This window comes from Heloderma suspectum, chromosome 4 (assembly GCF_057233095.1).
Source record: "Heloderma suspectum isolate Gila_16-S chromosome 4, 16-S_ref, whole genome shotgun sequence".
NCBI lineage: Eukaryota > Metazoa > Chordata > Lepidosauria > Squamata > Helodermatidae > Heloderma > Heloderma suspectum.
The window spans coordinates 259,379,281-259,398,180 of NC_139461.1; the positions used below are offsets into that span (position 1 = coordinate 259,379,281).

The window sequence follows — 18,900 nt, forward strand, 5'->3', positions numbered from 1 at the left end:
GGATCTGCATGTGACTTGCAACCACAAAGTTCAGAGGCAAGAAGCAGAGGTGATGAAAGGAGATGAGGTCTGAGTGAGTTGTTGAGGTCAATTGCTGTGGTCTGTCCAGAGCAGGCAGCAGGAGATATCCAGGACACACTGAGATTATTAACAGAGGAAAGGATGCGAATAGGATGTACAAGCGCTCCCAGCAACAACATGTTGCAGTGTGATGTGCTACTGTTCACACTATTCCAGCCACTTCTGGACCTTGCTAGCATGCTCCCTGATAGTCTAGCCCTTGCTGCACCAGACCCCCTTGTGTTGGACATCGGAGTGCCTTGTGACTCTGTGTTTGGACTCAGCCTTGTCTGGATGTTAGTCCCAGGGCATGGTCTGAAGGCACATGAGGCAGCCACCCTGCTGAAGCGAAGCAGGTCTGGGTCTGGTCAGTGCTTGGAGGGGAGACCACCCGGGAACCACGTGTAGCCACCTTGAGTTCCATGATGGAAGAAAGGTGGGATATAAATGTAATAAACAAAACTATCTGATGGAACAAGGCTGGCTTAGACTTTAGACTGCCTTGTGACTCTTCTTGCAGATTGCCGTTACCTGGGTTGTTATTCTTTGCCTGAACCCAGCCGGCCTAGGCCTTCGACTGCCTTGGAACCCTGCTCTTGGAACTTGCCCCGCTTTGGCTTAACCTGAGGCAGGACAAGATGCAAGGGATCAAGGTGCACCTACTGCTGTTTTGAAAAACAAAAACAAAGACACTGATAGCCCCAAATGAGCGTGCTTGCTGCTGCACTCAAACAGCAATTAAAGTTCTGACGCACATGATGATGGTGTGTGTGTCTCTCTTGCTCTGGTGTCAGACAGTAGCAAGGCTGCGCATGGGCCTATACACTGTGAGGAGGATGAGGGCGGAGTAACACATCCATCACACTAATGGTTCTGACTGTTCCAGAGACATACTGTGCTAATGTTTCAAATGTAGAAAGATGTAGAAATATGCCTGCCTGACGTCACAGAGAACCTGGAATGGTGGCCCAGAGCTTTCACCTTCTCCATTCATTTCAGCATGCTTCCTTCACTGCCTGTAAAAGGACATTGTTAATTACACCATGTTTTGCCAAAGGAAGGGAGAGGAAATATTACACTTTCCAAGGTGAGAAGAGCGTTGGCCGCATTTTCTTTCCTATGCAAACGGTGCTCTGATTTCCAGTCAGTTGCTTTGCGCTGGTGCCATTTAGGCGCTCTGGCCTGTGTGATGCTTTGCTCAGACCAGCATACAACAGATTTATTGGAACAACTTGGCCACGTCCGTGGCAATGCAGGCAAGAAAGATGATGACCCCTTTGTTTCCCACAAAGTACGGCTGTGATCCCACAGAATTTTCCAGTGTTTGTGCCCTTGCTGTACCTGCCCAGGGATAAAGGTGCTAAGGCAGCGCCTTTAAAGGGATAAAGGTGCTAAGGCAGCACTTTTCTTGGCATGAAAATCCTGCAAAAAGTCAAAGCAATGATGGCTAGTCAGGGTAACGGGAGATGGCTGGTGGCTTATTTTGCAATCAGGAGAGACCTTCAGTCGAAAATGCATAGTTGTTAAAAGAGGTAGGAAAGGAAGTTCTTCTAGCTAGATGATGTATCTGCTTCTGTTCCTTGGCAAGGAGTCCAAGGAAAAGCGGAACTGTAAGCTTCAAAGGGGATCTTTCCAGTTGCTCTAGTCACCCCCAAAATGTTAGCAAATGTATATGTGGTGTGTGGTCTTGTGATTGCCCTGTGCTCTTCTTCTGGCTTTTCATATTTAAGTTACTGCAAAACAGAGAAGATTATTATTGCTTGAACTTGAAAGTGACCTGGGGTGGTGCTGCTTGTGTAACTTAATGAGGAAATGACACTTGGGAGTGGACAATATATGGTGTAGGCAGATAGGAGGGTGGGAGCCTTTCTGGAAACCAAAGCCCTTTCAAACCTAGCTGTTTTCAGAATGTTTTTGAACCATAAGGACTAGAAACGTGCTTTAAAACAGAAAGCTGGGATACTCCGGATGCTCAATTGTCTGCTGGAGTCTACATTCCACACTTGCAAGGTAAGCTTCTGGAGGAAAAAAACACACTTGGAACAGAGAAAGGCCACGTTAATTAGGACGACCCTCACTGGTGATCATTCTTGACAGGGCAGACAGCATGACCAAACATTGCTCAGTGACCACTGTAATAAAAAGAAAAAAAAACCTCCAGTGCCCTGAGGGCCAGTTCTTGTTACAGCTGTATTACTGCTGAAGTCAACTCATCATAACTCTAAGTGGTGATTTATAGCAGCAGCTATGATGATCATAATTCCTTGAATATCCTTTGATCTATAATGACCATCAGAATAATAGTTCTGCAGTTGTCAGTTATGCAGTTCTTTTCTAGTGCTCATCATTGAAGATGGTAAATGATTCTGTTCACAGCAAGTACAGATTCTGTACCATTAAAAAGAAGATTTAAGCTGCAATCCTATACCCACTTTCCTGGGAGTAAGTCCCACTGAAATAAATGGGACATGGTTCTGAGTAGACATGTACAGGATTGCACTGTTAGGTTGCAGTCCTAAAGTAAACACACTAGGAAGTAAGCCCCACTGAAGAGAGTGAGACTTACTTCTGAATAAACATGCATAGGATTGTGCTGTAAAAGTCGAGGGATGGACAGCCTGTATTCTCAGGAGCCACTCTGTTCTCCAAACAGTGGTCCAGGGATCACCCACCAGCTAGAGAACCACGGGCCACTGGGAGGATGCACCCCCTGCCTCCCAAGGAAGAATGTCATGGCAAGGGCAGACCAACCAAGTTCCATACATAGACCAGAGAAGGAACAGCTGCAGAGAGCTTATTTTGCCTTTCCCTGCCAGAAAGAACACCTATAAGAACATTGAAACCAATAACTAGCACCTGGGGTTTGCTTTTTACCTCTTCCCTCCCAATCCCTTTTCTTTTTGTGTTGTGTCTTTTAGATTGTAAGCCTTTTTTGTTTTTGTTTTTTAACTGTTTTAGCATATTTATTTCAAATTTATGTATTCTCAGATATTTGTGGATTCTCAAATATATCTGTCATGGCAATGAATTAATGTACAAACTACATTCATAGCTTTACTAGTAAGGTCATTACAATATCATATAATCAGACTTGAAGATTCTAAAGGTTGTATCCAGACTAAAGTTGCAATCCTACACGCACTGACTTGAACTCAATAGGACTTCCTTCTGAAGAGACAGATATAGGATTGTACTGTAAGTTAGTTGAACTTGGTCCTATTGAAATCCATGGGTCAAAGAAGTCAAGTGTTACATTAAGACCCACTCGTTTCAGTGGGAACAAAATGCAGCTCACTCAGAACACAGTTCTGTGGCCCTTAGAGAGTGTCCAAGGGGCCGCTGGATGCGTATAGTGACAACTGCATGGTTTTTAAAATGGGAAAATCTTCACAAAATCCTTCTTTGGCAGCATTAAAGAAAACTGAAATATTCACAGCTAAATTTTGAAGCTTCAAATCTTTTTTTTTTTTCTGTCCAGAGGGGCAGTAACAGTCACAATAATATTTGCTGCAGAAACTGTCCTGCTGTATCTTGTCACTAGGGCAAGTGATGAATCTTTAGGCAAGCTGCCCTTTTCTTTCTTCCTGGACTTTCAGGAAGTCCTCATCTGTGTTTCTGAGAGGAGGAACTCCTATATGGATGTCAGAGGACTCAGTACAGTTTTGAGGGGGCAAGTGAGTGTGACTGTTCAGCCTTCTAGTATAAAGAGCAGTTGGTAGGTGGTGACCTTTAAGGAAATTATTCAAAGGCAATAGAAAATATAGATGAATAACTTTTTAACTGGATTAGAGCATGTATCTAAGTGACGTCCTATGTTCAGCTTTCATAAAGATAGCTCTACTTAGCTGTAACTGACTATCCCACCTTGTCTCTATCCATTCCTGCATCTGATGAAATAGGTTTTACCTATAGAAGAAACTAAAACGATCTATTTAGAAACTAAAATTAAACTCCTAGTCTAAAAGGTGCTATTTAATTATTCTACTGATTTTTAACTGGATATATATCTGGGAAGTGTATGAGTCATGTTTTACATGGAAAACATGGAAAATGTAGATTTTTCAGGAATTAACACTGAACCATTATTGTAGTAGTCGCAATCTGTACCATATACAAATCCACAGAAATCCTTTTATTAGGGACAACTGTTATGGCCACTCTCAAGGAAGGTGACAATGGGCTGTCTTCTAAGACTCTCAAGGACCTGTTTTAACATCTGGGTTATGTTGTTATATGCATTTATTTATTTATTTATTACATTTATATCCCGCTATTTTTCCTCTTTAAGAAACCCAAGGCGGCGTACATAATCCTCCTCCTCTCCATTTTATCCTCACAACAACAACCCTGTGAGGTAGGTTGGGCTGAGAGTCTGTGACTGGCCCAAAGTCACCCAGTGAGCTTCCATGGCCGAGTGGGGACTAGAACCTGGATCTCCCGGCTCCCAGTCCAACACTCTCGCCACTACACCACACTGGCTCTCTATGCATCTCTATGCATCTCTAGATTCATTTACAAAAGAGCTCATGCAGTAATTTACAAATGTCCAGTATGATAGATACCATTCCTGTGCTAAAGCATGGTTGCAGTTTAACTGATACATTGCTGAGTTTATTTCAATATATCAGTGGACAGCATTTTAACAATTTCCCTATTGATGCACGATTCCATTGCATCATTCAGTTATCTGCTTTAAGCTGCCTTAGTTCTTTTTTTCTTTTTTCTTTTCTTTTTAACAATCAAGTTGCCTATCCTTCATAATGGCTAGGAATTGTGAACGTGCCCATTGTTACATATCCAAAATGCTGCAACGAATTCAGTACTCCAGGATAATGGACAGTCCAGCATCAGAATATTTAAAGGTTCTCTTCAATTGCATGTGATAAAGCAGTTGAACAAGCTTGCAGTAAAGATTTATAAGCAAAAAGTAGCTTGACTGGATTAACACAAAACCAATCTATAGTTTATTGTGACATTCTTCTAGATGCTAAGGAGAATAGACTCCTCCAGCATAGTAGAAACTGTGCATACTTTGCTGCTGTCTGATCTTATGCTTAATCCCTGGTTTTATTGTAGGAAAAGTTGTTCACTATTTTTTTTGTAGTTTATGTATATTATTCTTTTGTTTGTACATTGCTTCAAGGGCTCACTGATTGGAGGGATGTTCCAAATAAATTCTAAATAAATAAAATAAATCAACAAAACGTATCCAGTGGATGAAGTAAGCACTACAAGGTGTCTGACTCAAAAGAATGAAAAGAAACAGAATGCCTCCCCTTCACAAAACCAAAACGGTGGGGCATAGCAGGAAGCAGGCCACTCCTGCAGTTCTTTGGCATTAAAAAAAAGGTATCTGGCTGGATGAGTTCAGCTGCACAACACTGATGTCAGGCAGCAGAGGACTGCACAGTTCCAGAAGACTTTAAAAAACCCGCTAAAACAAGTTCACAATATAGAGCAGTTAGAGAAGAAGAACTGTAGTCTTCATCTTACTTGCCTCGATACACATTTTACACAACAATCATTCCATTTGATATCCCCTTTTTCCCAGATGGAAGTATTGCAGTTCCAGAGCTGAGAAAATGTGTTTTTCTTGTGGAAATACCAGAAAATCAAAAGAGGCAGTGCAGATAGTGCATCTCATCTTGGAAATACGCTTTTGTTTTACACACACACGCACACACAGAGACATGGAAAGGCCCTTAGACTACGAGCTCTTAACAACTGCTGTTATCCATGGCAAGCCCATGAAGGATGGCAATCAGTGTATGTGTGACTGGGACACATTATTTTTTTATCCCTCTGCACAGCAAGGGATATTCAGTCATAAACTACACCGCCTCCTTTTTAATAAACTCAGAAGAGTCCACTTGTAAAGAACCAAATCTTTAATGAATGTCTGGCTATCCATATCAGAAATTAGTCTGTGGTGGCAAGAAGTGAGAAAGTGCCACAGCTGCTCAGAGGCCAACTTATTGTAGCATAATCTTTTTATAGACAACAGCCCGCCTTATCAAAATGATGGGGCAGGCTGAGCTATTAGGGAATCCTCAAGGAAGTGTAGTCTGTGTGATACCTGCTGCTTTCTCTCTCTGACTCATTGACTGAACACACACACATTTTTTTTAAAGAAGTATCAGAGATGACTTTTCCCTACAGATGTTTAGTTATGGGGTAAGAATTGCTAGAGACTAGGTGTTTATCCCCATAAGGTTCCACCCAAGAGGCGTAAGCATCATTGCCTTGGGTCCCGGTGTGAAGCTCTGGGTTTCCATGACGACACTGAGCACTGCAGAAATGTCTGCTGCATTGCTTTGAAGGTGTGATTTGTGGTGAGGAGCCTTCCTTAAATCCAGAGCCTTGCATTATAATTACCTTGCATTATGGGGCACAGACTCCAAACAGAAAAACAACGACAACTGAGAGATCCTCTTGACATACCTGACGGTTCCACGCAAACTGCCCTAGGACGTAACATTTGCTTATACATGTTCGAAGCATTTCACATGCATTATCTTGCTGTAACCTTTACAAGAACTCCAAGTATGATTATATATTATATTGTATATATTATTATATTGTCAGGAGTATTGCGCCCACATTGCAGATGGGAGGCTGAGAGACACTGGTGTGCCGGGATGATGCTTGCTGATGTTCATATTCCAGCATTTCCCCCAGGGACCTCAAGGGTTCTTTTATCCCCCAAGGATCTCAAGGGTTCATACATGGTTCTTTTATCCTCGCAACAACCCTGTGAGGTTGGTTAGGCTGAGAAATATTGACTGGGCCAAGGTCACCCAGTGAAATTCATGGCTCAGTAGGGACTTGAACATGGGTCTCCCCTATCCAAGTCCAACCCATTAACCACTATACCACATAGGCTCGTGGCAGAGCAAAATTCAAACCCAGGACATCCTGATTCATATGTAAGTCTCGGGCACAATCCTATGAAGATAGTCAGCAGCCTCTGAACTGGGAGGCTGCTGAGTATCAAGTGCACGGTGGTGGCTGGGCTGTGGAGGAGATCTTTGCCTCCGCTCTCCAGCCACCCTGCATTTCTGCTAGACAGGTGATTTCGCCTGTCTAGCAGCAGTACTTCGCAGGGGGAAAGAAGGAAGCTGGGGCAGCCATAGGAAATGCCTGTATAGCCACTGCTGCAGTCTCCTCCTCTCCCCACCCCTTGGAATGCCCCCTTTCCCTATCTCCACGCTCCATTTCTGAGTGTGGAAAAGTAGCCAGAACTGTGCTGGCTATGGCAGGGAAGGGTGGGGAGCACAGTTTCTGGGCTCTAAGGTCAGAGCTCTGTTTTCTGCCTTGGATCCCGGAAACCAAGCAATCCTATGTCCCCACAGACACTCTCTAGGGACATAGGATTGCTCCCTCCACCACTACTATGCTACCATATTTCCTAGGCTATATATTTTTATTTATTTATTTGTTACATTTCTATACCACCCAATAGCTAAAGCTATATAATGAAGCATAATATAAAAACCTCTACAAGTTTTAAACAACATAATAAAACCAAAGTAAAAGCCAGCAGCAGTGCAAATATCTAAATGTGCACTAAGAGAGCAATGGATTAACTGGAGGCTCAGAACTTGGAGCACTCCATAATTTAGGCTTCTTGCCCTTAGGATTGCTCTCTAACACAGTTTTTAAAATGGAAGGGCTAAAATGGGTCTTCCCATGAGAATAAAAAGGTCTTCACCTGGTGTTGAAAAACACTGCAATGTAGGTTCCAGGCAAACCTCTCTGGAAAGGACTTTGCACAACTGGGATGCCACCACTGAAAAGACCCTCTTCTTGCTTCTGAGACGAGGGTTATGGAATGAGAATACTTTCTTCAAACCCTTACAGTCACCTTGCTGCTGGATACATTAAAAAAGGCGGCGGGGGGGAGGGTCTTATTATTACTGATACATCTCTAAGTCTAGGAAAGGATGAGAGGAAACATAAGGAAAAATTCTGCAATAAAAATGATTGCTTAGGTCTGATGGTGTTTGGAGGAACCTAACAGGAGGGATGTTGGAGAAATCTGCAATGAGTTCAGATTTCTGTGAATCGAAGCTGCAGATTCTGCAGTGGACTGGGCAGATTCTGTGGACTTGCTGACCAATTTTTTAACACTGGGGGGATTTGTGCAAGTGCGCAAATGCGCATTAGCGCAAGTGCACATTAGCGCAAGTGCGCATTAGCAGAAGTGCACATTAGCGCAAGTGGAACAAAATTCTCATGCAGTCCTAAAAAAAATTCAGTTCTGTCAATGAGCAGACAACAGAATGAAAGACGCCTGACCACCTGAGAAACTCAGACGGGACAGATTTAACAAAACCCTTACATCCCTACCTGACCATGTTCTCTTTGTTCAAGGCAGGGTGTCAGACCTGCCAAGAAGCCAAATCTATTCTTGTCAGTGCATTTCCTAAGAAGTGCTTGGTTTCATGGTGAAGTGAATTTGACTCTGTATGCAATTGTTGTTCCTGTTTTTAATCAGCTTGTCCTGGTCCTTGGAATTCCCAGTAGACTCAAAATGCAAGCTCTCCTGTTTCCTTGCTGTGCCTGCACTTAAGCTGAGTCAGTTCAAAAGTGCAGAATATTTCTGGCTTCATTCAGCCACTCTCCAGTAAAATATCGTGTCAGATGGCCCAATCAGAGAGGTTTCTAAAGACTGGCAAATGTGTTTTGGGAACTTTACCTCCAGTCTTGCTGTATGCTACCATCTAGTGACTAAAAGTAGGAATGTCACCGCTTTCTGCTGTAATGTCCAATAATGGAGAGAATATTCCCTGCACAGAAATATATGGTTGGTTTCTTGGGGCCTGTCTACATGGGAGATTTCCTTCGATGCTGTTGTAGCTTAAAGTTGGTAGGGACAAATGACATCATAGCCAATCCGCAGCCAACAAGCTGCATCCCTCTTGGGAAGCCACGTTGTCTGAACGTCCTTTTACTCTGTATTTTTTACTTAAAGCAGCTCCTTATTCCCAGGCGCTTGTTTTCTGGAGTTTATCATAGGTGGCCGCTTACACATCACCAAAAAGAGAGGAAATGCATCACTTAAGAAAGAGGACAAAAGAGGACAGAGAATTGCATAATATTTACATATGCTAATTTATATGTCAAGATGCAAATTTAGAAATAGTTACTATAACTTAAATAGAAATACAATACATCTCACCATAACAGGGAAGACTGTGACCAGGTGACCGGTGTCCCGGTTTAGGCTGGTGTCCAGGTATCCTATAATTAGAAAGTGAACACAAGGCCTTGGCCAGAAGCTTACATTCTTTGTGAAAATGCAAAACAATAAAGCAGAAAGAATGGCAACAGGTAAATGGAAGAACAAAGGAAGCAATTTAGCCCTGGAATGGTTGAGTAAAGAGATAATCTTGGGACACTTATTAAACCAGGGGTGGGCAACCCGCAGCCATATTTTGTTCGTATTATAATACTTTGAAACCACCCATCATCAAATAGATATCATTATCAGGATAGTATAAAAAGAATACCAAAATGGTAATATATCATAAAATACTACAAACTTAAAATGCAACCATAATTTCTTTTTCAAAGGCAGAAATATACAGAACAGACTGGCCAGCTAAAATGCCTGGGTCAACAAGAAAGTTTTTGCCTAGAGCTGAAATGATAACAGAGTTGGGCTGCATTATCATTTATTTGTTTGTTTGTTTCTAGTATTGTAACTTTCCCTTTGGCCCTCTGCAAGAAATCAGTCAAGACCTTTGGCAAGAGTGATGTGTCCCTTCCGCAGCAGCCCACTGGGCAGGAGAGAGAGAGAGAGAGAGAGAGAGAGAAGGGGTGGCTGAAAGAGAGAAAGCAAGCAAGCAAGAAAAGGGGTGGCGGGAGAAAGAGAGAGAGAGAGAGAAGGGGTTGATAGAAGGAGAGAAAGAAGAAAAGAAAGAAAAATGGTGATAGAAAGAGAAAGAAAGAAAGAAAGAAAGAAAGAACGAACGAACGGCAGAAAGAGAGAAAGGCAGAGAGAAAGAAAGAAAGAAAGAAAGGGTGGCAGAAAGAGAGAGAGAAAGAAAGAAAGGGAAGAGAGAGAAAGGGAGGGAGGGAGGGAAGGGGTTGATAGCAAGAGAGCGAGAAATAGGAGTGGCTGCCCACTTTTGGCTCTGGCCCCTCCCACTGCTGGATTCAGTTCTGCCCACTGCCAGTATGTGTCCCCCCTGCCCTCCCCCCGGCAACAGAGTAATCCCAAGGGAATGAGGCCCTTGACAGAATAAGAAAAAAAAAAGGTTCCCAACTACTAGTGAGGGAGTCAACTGAATGGGAGCTGCGAGAGGGTTCTACAGGTAGACCACAGCTAGAGAAATTGCAAGTGCAATCCCATGACTCACCACAGCATGTGAGAGTGTTTGAACAGCCCTTGTATTGGGATCAATCCAGAACTGACTTGGGCCAATTCCAATGTTCCATTTACCTTCTGGGGTCTTAAGCGTATCAGTACTTTTGCCTCATCTCTTGTTCCTGGTTGTCCCAGTGCTAGTCTTCATGCATATGACTGTGCTTGTTGTTGTTGTTGTTCAGTCGTTCAGTCGTGTCCGACTCTTCGTGACCCCATGGACCATAGCACGCCAGGCCTTCCTGTCCTGCGCTCTCTCCCGGAGCGTGCTCAAGTTCATATTCATTTCATCCGTGATGCTATCTAGCCATCTCATCCTCTGCTGTCCCCTTCTCCTTTGGCCTTCAGTCTTTCCCAGCATCAGGGTCTTTTCCAGGGAGTTTTCTCTTCGCATTAGGTGGCCAAAATATTGGAGCTTCAGCTTCAGTATCTGTCCTTCCAATGAGCACTCAGGGTTGATTTCCTTTAGGATGGACTGATTTGACCTCCTTGCAGTCCAGGGCACTCGTAAGAGTCTTCTCCAGCACCACAGTTCGAAAGCATCAATTCTTCGGCGCTCAGCCTTCCTTATAGTCCAGCTCTCATAGCCATATATTACTACTGGGAAAACCATAGCTTTGATTAGACGGACCTTTGTCGGCAAGGTGATGTCTCTGCTTCTTACTATGCTGTCTAGGTTGGCCATAGCTTTCCTCCCAAGGAGCAAGCGTCTTTTAATTTCATGGCTACAGTCACCGTCTGCGGTGATCTTGGAGCCCAAGAAAGTAAAATCTGTCACTGCTTCCATTTCTTCCCCTTCTATATGCCAGGAAGTGATGGGGCCAGATGCCATGATCTTCATTTTTTTAATGCTGAGTTTCAAACCAGCTTTTGCACTCTCCTCTTTCACCCTCAACAAGAGGCTCTTGAGATCCTCTTCGCTTTCTGCCATTAGGGTGGTATCATCTGCATATCGGAGGTTGTTGATAATTCTCCCAGCAATCTTAATTCCGACCTCTGATTCATCCAACCCGGCATTTCTCATGATGTACTCTGCATATAAGTTAAATAAGCAGGGTGACAATATGCAGCCTTGTCGTACTCCTTTCCCAATTTTGAACCAATCGGTTGTTCCATGTCTGGTTCTTACTGTTGCTTCTTGACCCTCGTACAGGTTTCTCAGGAGATAGGTAAGGTGGTCTGGTACTCCCATCACTTTAAGAATTTGCCACAGTTTGTTGTGATCCACACAATCAAAGGCTTTAGCGTAGTCAATGAAGCAGAAATAGACATTTTTCTGGAATTCTCTTGCTTTCTCCATGATGCAGCGAATGTTGGCGATTTGATCTCTAGTTCCTCTGCCTCTTCGAAACCCAGCTTGTACTTCCGGTAGTTCTCGGTTCGCATACTGCTGAAGCCTAGCTTGTAGGATTTTGAGCATCACCTTGCTGGCATGTGAAATGAGCGCAATGGTGCGGTAGTTTGAACACTCTTTGGCGTTGCCCTTCTTTGGAATTGGAATGTAAACTGACCTTTTCCAGTCTTGTGGCCACTGTTGAGTGTTCCAGATTTGTTGGCATATTGAATGCAGCACTTTAGCAGCATCATCTTTTAGGATTTTAAATAGCTCGGCTGGAATACTGTCATCTCCGCTAGCTTTGTTGTTACTAATGCTTCCTAAGGCCCACTTGACTTCACTCTCTAGGATGTCCGGCTCAAGTTCAGTGACCGCACTATCATGGCTATCAGGGACATTCAGATCTTTCCTGTATAGTTCTTCTGTGTATTCTTGCCACCTCTTCTTAATCTCATCTGCTTCTGTTAGGTCCCTGCCTTCTTTGTCCTTGATCATGCCCGTCTTTGCACAAAACGTTCCCTTGAGATCTCCAATTTTCTTGAAGAGATCTCTAGTCTTTCCCATTCTGTTGTTTTCCTCGATTTCTTTGCATTGTTCACTTAAGAAGGCCTTCTTGTCTCTCCTTGCTATTCTCTGGAACTCTGCATTCAGTTGGGTATATCTTCCCCTTTCTCCCTTGCTTTTCGCTTCCCTTCTTTCCTCAGCTACTTGTAAAGCCTCATCAGACAGCCACTTTGCTTTCTTGAATTTCTTTTTCTTTGGGATGGATTTCGTTGCTGCCTCCTGAACAATGTTACGGACCTCCGTCCATAGTTCCTCAGGCACTCTGTCTATCAGGTCTAATCCCTGAAATCTATTCCTCACCTCCACTGTATATTCATCAGGGATATGATTTAGGTCATACCTGAACGGTTTAGTGGTTTTCCCGACGTTCTTCAATTTAAGCCGAAATTTTGCAAGAAGCAGCTCATGATCTGAGCCACAGTCAGCTCCAGGTCTTGTTTTTACTGACTGTATGGAGCTTCTCCATCTTTGGCTGCAAAGGACATAATCAATCTGATTTCGATATTGACCATCTGGTGACGTCCATGTGTAGAGTCGCCTCTTGTGCTGTTGGAAAAGAGTGTTTGCTATGATCAGCATGTTCTCTTGGCAAAACTCTATTAGCTTTTGTCCTGCTTCATTTTGTACACCAAGGCCATGCCTGCCTGTTATCCCGGTGATTTCTTGACTTCCTACTTTAGCATTCCAATCCCCTATGATGAAGAGGACATCTTTTTGGGGTGTTAGTTCTAGAAGGTGTTGTAGGTCTTCATAGAACCGATCAACCTCAGCTTCTTCGGCCTCAGTGGTTGGGGCATAGACTTGAATTACTGTGATGTTGAATGGTTTGCCTTGGATTTGTACTGAGATCATTCTATCATTTTCAAGATTGTACCCCAGTACTGCTTTTCCCACCCTTTTGTTGACTATGAGTGCTACTCCATTTCTTCTAAGGGATTCTTGCCTACAATAGTAGATATGATGGTCACCGGAATTAAATTCGCCCATGCCTGTCCATTTTAGTTCGCTGATTCCCAAGATGTCGATGTTCAATCTTGCCATCTCATGTTTGACCACCTCCAGCTTACCTTGATTCATTGATCTGACATTCCAGGTTCCTAAACAATATTGTTCTTTACAGCATCGGATTTTCTTTTCACCACCAGACACATCCACAGCTGAGTGTCCTTTCGGCTTTGGCCCAGCCGCTTCACTCTTTCTGGCGCTACTTGGAAATACCCTCTGCTCTTCCCCAGTAGCATATTGGACACCTTCCGACCTGAGGGGCTCATCTTCCGGCGTCATCTCTTTTAGCCTTGTGATACGTTCCATGGGGTTTTCTTGGCAAGAATACTGGAGTGGGTTGCCATTTCCTTCTCCAGTGGACCACATTTTGTCAGAACTCTCTGCCATGACCTGTCCGTCTTGGGTGGCCCTGCACGGCATAGCTTATGGCTTCACTGAGTTACGCAAGCCCCTTCGCCACAACAAGGCAGTGATCCATGAAGGGGATGACTGTGCTTTCCACTCCCTAATTGTGAGCTTGGGATTTGTACTGAGATTAAGGTGCTGGTAGTTTTATTACAGTGAAAGGCAGAATTTCTGTACATTTGCCACCAGTTCCTAGTGCAAAGAAGACGTGCCTAGCTGGACTTTTACTGTCTTAATTTTATTTCTTTATTTATCTATTAAATGTCTATACTGCCTAATAACCAAAGTTCTCTGGGTGGTTCACAATTAAAACCATAAAATACAACATGATAAAATACAATGTAAAAGTTTAAAACTGCAGTATTAGAATAAAAAGAAAAACCAAACTAAAACCTTGCAGTAGTAACAGGTTTAAGTAACAGATTTACAGTAACAGATTTAAAACAACAGAAACTGAAAGACTAAAATGCCTGGGAAAATAAGGTTTTTATCTGGCTTTGAAAAAAGCACAACATAGGCACAAAGTGAGCCTCCCTGGGAAGGTCATTCCACAAGTGGGGTGCCACAACAGAAAAGACTCTCTTCTTTGTAGCCAGCCACCTCACTTCCTTTGGTGGTGACTCCTGGAGGAGGACCGCTGAAAACCATCTTAGGAACTGGGCAGGTTTTCTTTTTAAGAAAAGAAAGCAGCTGCAAAAGGGATTTATTGGAAACAGAACCAATAACATTGCAAAAGGCGATCTCAAAAGTATTGTGGAGGGTATTTTGCAGTGTGTGTGGGGGGGGAGGAATGCAGGTCCATAAACATAGCTGACTGATACGGTGATTTGACATGATGCATAATACCTTTTTACTGCAGCCTTCCCCACCTGGCAGCATCCAGATGTTTTGGACTATAAATGGCCATGCTAGTTGGGAATTGTGGGAGTTGCAGTCCAGCACATCTGGGTTTTATTCTCATCTAAGCTTATTTTAAGCTTCCTTATGTCTGCCACTGCACAAGCAGCAGTGCAGCCCACAGTCTATGAGGACCTGGAACTTTTTCTGAAAGAAAGAAAATAAAAATGAATAGAGAAACAGAAAAAGATGGAAGGAAGGAAGGAAGGAAGGAAGGAAGGAAGGAAGGAAAAATAACAGAGAAATAAAAAAAGAGAGACAGGGAGCCTTTTTGGCATGAGGCTTTTATTGTGCACTTGTGATTGCATATTCATGGTAGTTTGTGGGTCCTTTATATGATGGTGTCATTTTCCAGATCCTCTCCCACTCTTTGCAATCATTATCACATTTTTTTCCTAATGAGGAGAGTCTGCTATTTTTTTTTTTTTTTAGAAAATGTGTTATAAAGCCCCATGTAATTGTGCAATTCCGCTGTACCACAGCTCCATTTGGTGACTGAATAATGAAATGTGTACAGAAGCAGAGAAAGGAAAACCTCGGAAAAAAGAACATGTAAAAGAGCCGATCTTAATCCCACAAAGAATCTGGAAGCAGAAGCCCTAGCAAAGGTGCAGGATAAAAGCTCATGTAGAAATGTCCAGGAAGGAAGGGGAGATGAGAAAGAAAAAGGCTGGGAGGAAAAAAGAAAAACAGAAGTGTCTTGCAAAGAATGGGGGTTAAAGGGAGGCTATCCTCCACCCCTGGGCACATTTACTAATTATACTTTTAGTATAAGATTATGAAGACCTTGTAAAGAACATCATCATTTTCTTTTCTTTTTAAAAAATCCTGCCACATTTCATGCACACACACTTTCACCTTTTCCTCTTGCACTTTTCCTTCTAAGGGTGCACATGGGGTTGAAGATATAACCCATCAGCAGTTCCTCATCCCAGGCTGCTGCTTACTTTCCCCCATGGCATTCACTTCCATCATGGGCTGCACCTTTGCGAACTTCAGTGCCTGCAAATTCTTCAGGCAACATGTTTCCCCATTCTTGAGGTTCTTTCTCCAGGCTCCTGGACAGACAAGCCCCGCTACTAACTGAAAACCTCCACACCCCCAGCCCATCGGCTGCCCATTCATTCTGTAGATTCCTTCAGCCACCCCAACTGGATTAGGTCACCTGGCCCTGACCCTTCAGAGTAACAGATCATCCAAAGGCCTTGCCTTCTCTTGGATAATCTTCTGGGCATCTCTCGGGCATGCTTCAGGGCTCTCATGGTGCTTCTGGAAGAAGGCATTCAGGCTGGCCAAGAGGTCATCTTTTCATCTTGTCCCAAGGTCCTAATTTGGCTGCTGTGAGACCTCCAGTCTGGTTCAGTCACATCAGCTTACAGTTCCTCTCCAAGGAAATAAAATCCCACAGATAACACCATTGTTACTTGCGCTCCACTTCTCCAAGTGATGGAAAAGTTCTAATGGGCACAGTTTTTAACCAGTTTTGGTTTTATTTGGAAGAAGATCACTGGATGCTTATTGGCATATTTAATGAATAGATATTTGTGTTTATTTACAAATATACAGATTGAGCATAGGTGGAGGCACACAGCATCAACAGAGAGCTAAATTTCACTGCTCCCACCTTCCAGAACAATCTCTGACTATTTTCTAGACAGCTGTTAAGAGCAACCAGCCATTCTCCCTAAAAAAAGGAATTGCTAGGATTATTAAGGGACTCACCAGCCGAGCTCCTGGTTCCATTAATCCTCTCTTGTCCAGCCCTCCAAGCTCACAACAATAACAGTATTAGCATGAAACACCCCAAATTTACTGAATGAAACTTGCAGGGTTTATGCTATCTCTGCAATATTGATTGCTATTTGCAGGGGTTCCTTTGAGACTGGCATCACATCTCCAAGACTTGTCCACATCAGGTGTGGTGGTAGCTGAAGAAGAAGTCTGCCTGTGTTGTGTTAGCTTCATGCTTCTGGAAACCTGGACGGTTGTGCGCTTGCCACCAAGGCATGCAATACTTTTTCATTTTCTCAGCACGTTTGGAGGCAGTTTTTCTGGTGCTCTTCTCAATGCGCTAAAAGGGAAATTCTTCTTGTTGCACTTGATAAGTACTCTTTATGTTTGTTTATATGACATTTGTACAAGACAATGAAATGACATTGTATTTAGGATTCAAACTTATTTTTAGATCAGTAGTTATTTAGTCCGTGGTAAATACATCTCCTCATGTTGATACCAACCTAAACATGAAGGTGGATTCTTGCACAATTGCTCCTCTGGAGCACAATTTGAGTGCTAGCCACCACCAAGAGGAGAAAAATAAGTTAATATCTATAATCTTGGCAATTTTATGCATCTAGAACTTCCAGGAGAATTATCCTAGGCTCCAAAGATAGGAAATATTCTATGATATTTCAAATACAATTCTGTTCCAAAACTTTTGTAGCTTTGGACATGCCCACCAGCAGTGAACCAGAGAACCCACCAGGTGGCACCTCTTCCAGCAATGATTTGAATGTTCATTGCTCATAAGTCAGTTTGTTCCAACCATTTTTAAAATAAAGAAGAAAAGGTCTCTAACATTAAACATTGAGGAGCCGAATGGTACAGAGGACCAAATCTTAACCCATATTTCTGGGGGCGTCTATCTAAACAATTTCCAAGTCCTTTCCCTGCCTTTTTGTATGTGACGGGTTACTGCTGCATTTATAAGTCACTAGTAATATTCATGGAGGCATGAAATGATACGCTTAAGAGGTACAACCTTGAATTAAGTAATTTTTCAAAGTCACGCTGCAGTCCTATACTCACTTGGGAGTAAGTCCCATCAAATGCAATGGGGCTTACTTCTGAGTGGACCTGTATGGGATTTCACTATTAGATAGGTGAATCCTTTCCATTCATGAATATCTTCTGCTTTTCTGTTCCATAAGGACTCCCAAAGCAGTTTCAAATATCAATATATGATAAATATAATATTAAAACCCACTCCCCCAAAACACAATAAAACTCAACAACAATGATCTTAGGTGTTCATGAGCCGCTGGCCCAGGGGGAATGTGAGGTGGGTGCCTCAGGCAGCAGAATTTGGATGCAATTAAGGGTGCCATCCTATGCATATTTAGTCAGAACATGGAAATGAATGGCAGGCATTCAAGAACATGGTTTGGATGCATTATGCCCCATATTAATTACTAGGAGTGGGAGTCATCTGGAGTCTCCAGTTGAGCACCAGAATTGTCTTGAGCTAGCCCTGAGCTCATAATAGGCACAGAGTTAACACAGTAGCTTTCTCCCCGCTGCTGTGTGCTGAAGTAGAAGAGTAAGTCCTCTGTCTTCCAGTGCAGAGGTAGGCAGTGTTGGGTGGTCCAGGGACTATTTTTGCCCCGCCCCTGACTCCCCTTCAGGCCACATTCCTGCTGCCACCATGCCAGTGAATCTGGCAGAGGCAATTTTTGAAAACAAGCTACATTTCACCCTTTTAGCCATCTGCAGCAGTTTGCTACCACAGCCACAAATTTTGGTGGTACGGTGGTGGTGGGCGGCGGGGGCCTCACTGGAGGGGGGAGGTAGGGTGGAGGCTGCATGTGGCCTCGGGCAATGTATTGCCCCTCCCCTCCCCTGGTGACTAGTCATTATGAGCTGGCCAACAACGCCAACAGTTCCTAGTTGCAATTTGCTCAGCTGCTACTATGCTGCTCTCCGGCTAGATTTTCAGCAGAAGATGAATGGCAGCAAAGGCATCGTCTGCATGAAAACCAGTGGTCATTTGGTCTCCTCTCAATATGCCATAAAGCACTGACGTAAATATACTTTGCGTGGCCTGGGGCCATTTAGTCAGCCTATATTAGTTTGTTGCTATATTGCCTTTGCTTCGGTGGACAATAGAGAGCTGTTCTGGGCAAGGTGGATATCTCAGCTCGGTGATGACAGATATTTCTATTGTTTAGCTTTGTTTGGCTTTGCAATTTACTTGGATGATCCCCTGCAGATGAAACTTGGGTCCCAGAGCAAAACAGGGCAGGATGGTTTAGATTACAACTGTCAGAAACAGTTATTTGGAGGTACGATTGGACAGCCAAAGAGCTCTGGAGGGAATGAAGGGAGAGCCTATTTATTCCAAAGTCTCTTACCTATTTGGGATTTGGGAATTATTTCACAGGGACTAAGCAATATTCTGCTATTAGAGGAACAGCCTTGGGAATATTTGCATTTGTGAATTTTTGTGTGCAAAGAGGGAGGAAATCTATCCACAGCCTATTTCTGT

At 43.3% G+C, this 18,900-nt stretch overlaps 1 protein-coding gene across 3 annotated transcripts in view; it reads left to right on the forward strand.

The window, feature by feature from the left end:
• Positions 1–1,907: 1,907 nt before the first annotated feature.
• TAFA3 (TAFA chemokine like family member 3) overlaps positions 1,908–18,900 on the forward strand; it is a 202,168-nt gene continuing 185,175 nt past the window's right edge. For 2 of the 3 annotated variants that reach the window (XM_084853471.1, XM_084853470.1), the window contains exon 1: positions 1,908–2,070. The gene's annotated coding sequence lies outside the window, so the exon portion shown is untranslated. The remainder of the gene's footprint in view (positions 2,071–18,900) is intronic. The other variant, XR_014790669.1, reaches the window with a different exon arrangement.